Source organism: Python bivittatus, unplaced genomic scaffold, assembly GCF_059951505.1.
Source record: "Python bivittatus isolate LINGU-HERP-01145 unplaced genomic scaffold, Pbiv_v1 ctg000400_np1212, whole genome shotgun sequence".
Classification (NCBI taxonomy): Eukaryota; Metazoa; Chordata; class Lepidosauria; order Squamata; family Pythonidae; genus Python; species Python bivittatus.
In genome coordinates this window covers 8,495,854-8,504,287 of record NW_028277073.1, presented here as the reverse complement: position 1 = coordinate 8,504,287, position 8,434 = coordinate 8,495,854, and positions in this window count along the sequence as shown.

Here is an 8,434-nt window from a genome sequence, read left to right as displayed (position 1 = left end):
GAGGCCTGCCTGATTATGGTTCTGGGTTTGTTTAATATTGAACAAGCAGGTTAAAATATATAGATAAACAAGCTAAAATAAAATAAAACGGCTGCCACAGGGTCAGAGTGCCAGTCTCAAAACACCTATTTATCAGAACTGGAAGGGGTGAGGTGTTTCCTGCTACTATCACTACCGTCTTGGGATATTCACTAATGTCCTAAGTGGCATCAATCATCAAGTGGCTGCTTTGCTTCAATGCAAGCTTGAGTAAAGCACCTCCATGAAGCTGCTTCACCAAGTCCCCTTACTCCGAAAAGTGAAACTGAGAGTTCATATGTTGCCTCCAGAGCATATGAACTTCAATGAAGGTTCCTCAGATAGGGCTACCTAACTATGTGGATATCTCCATTTAGCTTTTTTGGCAAACATTTTGGAAGTAGTTTGCATTGCCTTCTTTAGGGAATCTTCCCCCCTCCTTTCCCTTTTATTTTGTACTTCCCAGTGTAGTCCACAGTCTTGGATTTGCTGAGGATTTCTGATGGTGGAATTTTGAAAGGACAATTCAATACAATATTGAATTATCGAAAAACACAGGATAATTACTGAGCCATAGAAATTAAACAAAATTTTGTGCTCAGCATGGGATCAGCTATTTTGAGCCATTTGTGTCCAAAAGAATACATTAAAATTACTCACACTAATTATTTACTTTGATAAGTATGCTCCGTTTTTTCTGCATATGATATTTAGAACTATGAATATTTGTTTTTCAGGTATAAACATATTTTGGGTCACTGCTCACTCACAAGTATTCTCAAGATCTTTCTTGCACAATTTTTAAGAGCAAGAGGATGGGAATTTTTGATAATGGGGAAAGGGGTGATTTTGAAGGCAGCTAAAATGAACTGTCTTTCTTTGCATGCGCTATGGAAAGGGATGGCCCTTAATTAGACATTACCTTAATTAATTAGGGATTATTAATTATGTAATAATTATCATTAATTAGAGATTATAAAAGAGACTGCTGCCCTTATGGACAAGCCATCATAAAAAAAGAAACAAAAGAAACATTTAAAAAGAGTCTACTTTGGCAGAATTTCTAACCCAGCCATGTTTTTGTTTTGTTTTTTAATTAAAAATCCTCAGGAAATTTCACCAACTCTGGACCAGTAACAGATAGAAGTTATTCTTACTTTAAAAACATTACAAGATAACCCAGAATCTCTTCGATCTTAATTTTTTTTTAACCCCAGGACCAGATTGCTTGAAGAGTAGAAGGTTCTTTCTCAGTGCTTCCTAGTATGGCCATTTGCACCTAACCATGACACAAACATGCCCTGGTAATATCTTTTGTCTGCTGTTCTCCCCTTCCCCTGCTCCTTATTCCTACAGTGTCAAAAAGCAGCCTTAACATATATAAAATCTGTCATGCTTTGTCACAGAATACTTTGGGAGAAGTCAGGTGACTGCAGTGACTTGAAACAGATGCAATGAGACAGGACTGGGATCAGCAAGGGGCAGCAAATGTCAAGTTGATATAGGCTTCTGCTGACTCAGAGAAGAATGGGTAGGCCTTTAGCTCAGTGGTGGGGAAAGGACCATTTACAATCCAGGAAACACTGGGAAAGATTATTCTTTAGAGCCCAAGTACTAGTATAAGCATGCTGGGCTTTATAACGTTTTTCCTTTGAAGGACTGAAGCCACTTTTGTTATTATAGTAAGTACAGCCCTTGTCTACTCTTCCTACAAGATGAACACTAACTCAGCTTTGTTCTAGCTAATTTTTATCCCCCTAAATCCACTATGGATCCGCTGCAGCAAAATTCACAAATTCATTCCCTGCTAGAACTTATGGTGGGATTGATTTTCATTGTTACTAAAATGATGGAAGATTACTGCCATTATAGGAAGCCAATGTAGGTCCTTCATTTGTCCTTTCTTGCTGGAATCAAAATAACAGGACTTTGGTCGTTTGATGGTAAAACTGCTAGTCTGTGTCTGAGAAAGTGACTTCAGCTCCAATATGCAGAACATCAGCTCCCCCTTCCTGGTCTCTGAAAAGAGTTGGGAAAACAGAGGTCCATTTTCTAATTCATTCATATCAAGAGCTACACATTTTCCAGATGTAGAGCTGTTTTCAGATTATTTTAAATGTGGTAATAAATGCGTAGAGCAAATCCAATCTAGAATAGTGTTCTGAATGACATGAATCAAATGCAGATTGCTAGCACAGCACCATCCTAAAGTAAGCAAAAGCGTTGTTTGCACATCTGCTACAAAACATAACGCTTGGATAAAGTCCCTGCGGATACTTGAACAGCAAGTCCTTTCATTCTTGTCATACTTCTTAGCACAAACAACCTGGGTGGGCTCATTTGTTGTTCCTCCGCCAAGATGCATTTCAGGGCTTATTTTATTAGCATGGTGTGTTGTTTCCTGTGTGTTCATCATTGTTCAAGAAAGTTTGTCCTTTTCAAATTGCTTCTTCATTTCTTTGTTCAGTTCAGACTGATTATGGAAAAAGAGCCACAGATCACCAAAGGAACAACGTGGCATAAATAAACTAGTTCAGGCAGCTCATGGGAGATTCTGCTTGCAAAGAAGAACATGCACAGGTATTGTAAACCATCACTGGAAATGACAGACTCCGCTGTGGTCCTATGCCCTTCTGTAACAACTGAGCCTTTTTCAACCAAATAGCAAACTGAGGGCTTCTCAATAATTTAGTCAGTTTCCCGAGTTCTTTAACCTGTAATATTTTCTCATTCTATTTTTCTCTCTGCCCCTGCCTTGCTCATTTGCTCCTTTTGTTTTTTACAGATATATTATATATTGTGTTTCTTGTTTTACTCTTCTTTAGATCTTTCCCACTGTTCTACTTACAAATCATTTATTTGAGCTATATTTAGTCTCAGGTATGAGCAGCTGGTGGCAACGCTGGATGACCTTGTCTGAGTTGTGAAGCTAAGCCAGGTCAGACCTACTTGGGGGACCTGTGGGGAATATCAGGGCTGCAGGCTAGACTGGGAAGTTGAAAAACATAAAGAAGATGACAGTGGGAAACCATCGTTATACTGTTGCCAAGAAAACTCTATGGATGTCTCCACAAAGTCTCCAGGAGTTGAGATCAATTTGAAGGAGACTTTACTTACTTATGTGCAGTAATATGAAATGAAGGATTAAAGGCTGTGTCCTTGGGGACATGTCCCTCTATTCATAAGGAAGACTGCAGGACATCTTAATTAAGCTTGTGTCTTGTCCAAACATGTGACTATGGCAATACCTTCATCCCAGAAACATGCTTATTTCTTCATGAATATTACAATAGGTCAAACGTTTCATAAAATAGCTTACCCCCTTTTTAAAATAATTATATCATTGCAAAAAAAGAGAAAGTAAGTGAGAATAAAGTCTAACAGAAAAAATATACAATGAGCAACATATACAATCAAAATACTCACAAGCCCACTAAAACTTCCAACTTCATCTCAATAAATGATCCTAAAAACTGCCATGAAAATTGGTGGATGAAAACAGTCCAATTTTCTATTAATGTAAGAAATACATTTTGATCATTTAATGGTGACATCATTTATGTATGAGCAATCTCTTCCAGCTTTTATTCTATTAGTTAACTGTTCAGCTCTTGCCAGTTGCCACAAAAGTTTATGGCACCTTTTAATCATTTATCCATTTTCATCTTTCTAAGAAGAAGCTATTCCAACTGTGATAAAATGTAAGTAGCTCTTCGTCTACTAGATTTTCATTTGGACCTTCAAACACTGATGAAAAAAAAGTGGGGTTTGATTATATTTTAAATGTTTGTAGGACATTCTTGAAAGGCTGCATTCCAAACATTTTGAGTAGCTGAACTTTTCCATCAGAGTTATTAATAAGTTTATTGTGTACAATTTGTTCACAAAGTTGTTACTTACTGAATCATGAGAAGACTCTTAAACATGATAGGTTTCAAATAACCAGTATTTCAGCTTTCAAATTATTTGTTCTCACTTTAGTTCTGTTCCTCTTTCATCACTGGTGCAATGTATATACTTGGAGGCATTGGGAGGTTTGAAATGTAGTCAAGCCACAATGTGTTTTGGGACTACACGGATGGACTCAAAGATCACCAAAACTCTCTGGTGTGAGCTGAGAACTACAACTTTAACTTGTGCAGGCTTTACAGATGTGGAGTCCTCACATCGCTCCCTCTTTGGTTCCTTGGTGGAGTACGATCAAGTGATATGCAAGCTAGCTTCATCTCAAGTCATGCTTTTTGTTACTTCTTTTTGTGATGGTTTGCTTTTGCACTTCTTGAATACTGGAGAGCCAGGGTTTTTTTTTCAAACTTGGCAAATTTCCCAGCATGCTGGCTGGGAAATTCTGGGAGTTGAAGTCCACCCATCCTAAAGTTGCTAAGTTTGAAAAACACTGGCTTAAACCCTTGTTCTGTCTTAAGTGCTGAGTAGTTTGTGGTTGGTGGAAAAAGAGAGACATAAAGAGTAATAGTACTCTTAGTAGACAAAAGAGTAATAGTAGCACAAACATTTCAAGGGCCTAATACCCTCACACTTTCATAAGGTTAAAGGATAGTCAATCCTTAAAGGTCACTGGAAAAGAAAAGGCCATATAAAATGCTGCATTCTTTTCAGAGGCTACCCTGAGATGAATAGGCAGGGCAAAGGTTCCCTAAGGACATGGATTGAATGATGTCTGAAGAAAAAAGCAGAACAGGTTTTAAAATAGCCACTACTCTTTGAGGACAGTAATTATTACTCTTTCTGCCAGTTAATTCAGGCAGTAAGTTGCTATCACTTCTCATAATGATGAATTTAGATAGCGAGTACTGAGAGAACTGGAATTCAGAAAGAACCATGGGGGAGAAAAGAGGAAGGATGTTGGGAGAACCTCATGGTTTGGGGAAATTAAAAAAACAAACAATCACTTAGTTACACAAAGCTAAATATCAGTTAGAAATGCAACTGTCTGTCCAGAGCATCAGAATCTACAAGATGGTGGGTGTGGTGTTACAATGAAAGCCTGCTTCTTCTACACATGCATTGATCTCGCCTGTAGATGCCCACGAGTTGAATATGGCTGGCTGGAATCTAATAGAAACATGCCTTCTGGGAGTGAGAACATACTGTAACATTTTGTTGCAAGTCCCATTTGTCCATTGCTACTAGTTCAGCACTGGAAGTTCAAGTGATAAGAATTTGTGCATTGACATCATGCTATCAGTACAGCAAGAGATGTCTGAGTTCTAAATTAGAAATATTTAACAATGAAACAGCACTTGAATGAGAATAGGAAAACTACATTATGGATCTGACCAGAATTTATTCAAATTCTAGATGTGTACTTCTTTGGATGCTGCAAGAAAAACAAGTTTATCATTAACTACAAAGTAACAGCAACAAAAAAGTCTGAATGTAGAACAATGAAGTACTATTTCAAAGTGGACATGTTTGTGTGTGGTGTGTGTTAAAAGAATATATTGATTTCTTTCAAGTAATTTTTTTGTTTGTGTTGCTTTTTACTTAAAACAGAAAGGAAGAGAAGCTTTTCCTGAACCAAAGTATTATTCTGGGTTGCTATGAACAACATCTGCTGTCCAAAATCAGTTTATTAGCAATTAAAGTGATACTGCTTGTCTCTAGGAAGAAAAGTGATGTGTAAATCTCAGAGGTATGCTTGTAGTCCAGAAGAAGAAAGGTAATTCATTACTTGGAGAAATTTATCTCAGCTAACTTCCCAGAAGGGGTATTCCAGGCTGGATTAGGGGAAGAAAATATCCATGTTTTCTGAGACCCCACTGTCATATTATGATTACAGAAGGTCACAGATGGCATTGGTTGGTCCTTACTCAGTTCTCAGAGGAATGTCTTTGAGCTTTGGTTGTAGAGAGACATATTTACTTTAATAAGCAGCCTAAATCTCATATTCAAGCTCTGTTATCTTCATTTCCCAGGAGAAATGCACACCTTCTTTGTCACTTACTTTAGGGACAAGGCTGTCCCTGACTATGGTTCTGGATGTAAAGCCCTACATAATTGTCCCTCACCGATCCGCTCACTCACCCCCCACTTATCCTTCCTTAAGCTGCAGTTGAGGGAAGTGCGAAAACAGTTATACACTTGTCTTTTGACTTCTTTAGCCATTGATGTAAAGAACATAAGGGAGTGTGTCCTCTGGTACCAACTTCTCCATTCCTGAGTTCCTTTTGTTGGTGGGTAAGGTTGGAGATGTGATTGAATTTGTCTGACCATTTTATAACCCTCCACAGGCTCGGGAACCTTTGATTCTGGATTCTGTAGAGAGTGAAAACTATAATCAGCCAAATATGGTTACCCTTTCACTATAGACCTTTCTTGTTAATACAGCAGTGCATTTCCATCCTGATTTATGCATGGTTTATGAACATCTGAAGAGAGCTGTTATGATCTCCAAAGGTAAACAAACTATTACAGATAAAGTCAAAGAGAAGGTACAAGATGGTTATAGCAATGTATCATTCCTGTGAATGCTGAATATATCTGATTAAGTTCTATTATGTGCTTTTTGTGTTTGGCAACTGAAGTGCCTGGATCTTCTTTATTTGACAATTGTAAGTTAACAGGATTTAAGAAAGACTCTACAATTAAAAAAGGAAAGAATACTTGCACCCTGCTATTTGTTCAGAGCACAGCAAAGTGGAAGCTAAGGCTGAAATTTCCATATACATGTAAATGATGAAATAGAGCTATATCCATTATTGGTAATAATGTGGTGAAAGCCCAATATAAGACCATTCTTATATTCAGAAGATACATGAGTCAATAACCTACTAATCCCTAAAAACATACAAAAACTAAGTAGGCTAATTTATACCTGGGGGATCATAACTAACCTCATCTAATATTACATCTAGAACATAAGGATAGATAAATTTAAGGACTTAATATTAACCTTTTACAGATCAACCTTCTTGTCTTGCCTGGCTAACATGAGTGTGCTATCTTTGCATCCAGCATTTGCTGAAATTATCATATGAAGTTATTTCAATGATAAAAGTCAGCATAACAAAATAGATCTAGAGCAAACCAATATGATACCAGATATTATCTCAAGAGTAGGCTATATAGATGCTTTATTGGAAACTGAATGATGTTAATACCTTCGCAAGCCCAGTGATGGTTAACAAGGTTCAATGAGTAATAACAAGGTAGGACATGAAAACTTAGAAAGGCTTATCTGAACCTGACAGAGAAGTAGCATCATATATGATAAAAAAGAGGATCTTCTGCAACCCAGAACCCACAAACAAAGGTTTGTGCAAAGGACCCCTTCTAATTACAAAACTCCTTCATTTGTGTTGCTTTGTGTTGTTTCAAATCATTTATTCAGTGATTCCCCAGGCTGCACATGTAAAAAGTCAGGAATTGAAAGGGCCAAAAGAAGCTTCAAGGAAACAAAAAGTTGTTCACAGAGAGAATGTACCACCTCCTTGCCTCAAGGAGGAGAATTGTATTGTATCTAGGATGTGAAGTGTCTTGCCAAGTTGAAACCAAGCCACCTCAAAGGCCTATTGCACTGTCTGAAAAAAAGAAGCAAGAGGAGTTCTTGGATCTGAATGAGAAATCCTTGAATTGGAATCTTTGAGGTCTGAGGTCTATAACTGTGTGTTTTGTTATCAAAAAGCTTATGAAAAATGAAGGCATAATTAATCTGTTTACTAATTTCTTGCTTCTTGTAACTGGTTGTTTCAGATTAACAAGGTAAGTGGGGTGCTTCTAATTAATATAATTAATTTATATTCTATTTTAATAATCTCTGAGCCATTTGTACAGATGGCAGGAATCTTACAAAATCCCAAATGTTACGCATTGTAATCTATGGGATAATATTGTGGGATGCTGACATGAAACTCAGCTCTTTTTTCCCTACATTCCTGTCCTACACTAGGGAAGGAAAAGCAAAACAAAACACTGCTTCTATAGAAACGGAGACAATGAGAGAAATGCTATTCAAATTGTAATTCTCTAGGGTCACCAAGCAATATCTGTTGCATTCTAAAGACCATCATATTTAGGAATATCATAAACTCAGCTTCAGTGAGAGATCTTTACAACCAGCTGGCACTGTGAAGAGTCAGATAGACCAAATGGGAACACACAAAATCTACTACTGACTTCTCACTTTGGGTCCTCTGTCAAGGAGGACCAAACTGAAATTTCAGGCAAGGAAAGGGCAGCACCCAGGCTCACATGAATGGATATGCCACCCTTAGATTTAGAAAACTTTTATTTTTCCAGTGCCAGCCCAGCCATTCGTCAGAGTGACCTGCTTCAAGCCGATAATTGTGAATGTCATGAAAAGTCAGCATATTGTTACATCTTAATATACCGTTACTGTATTAGTATTGCCAAGACATGGAAAAAGAGAGAAGGTATATACAGTATTGGGAGAGGG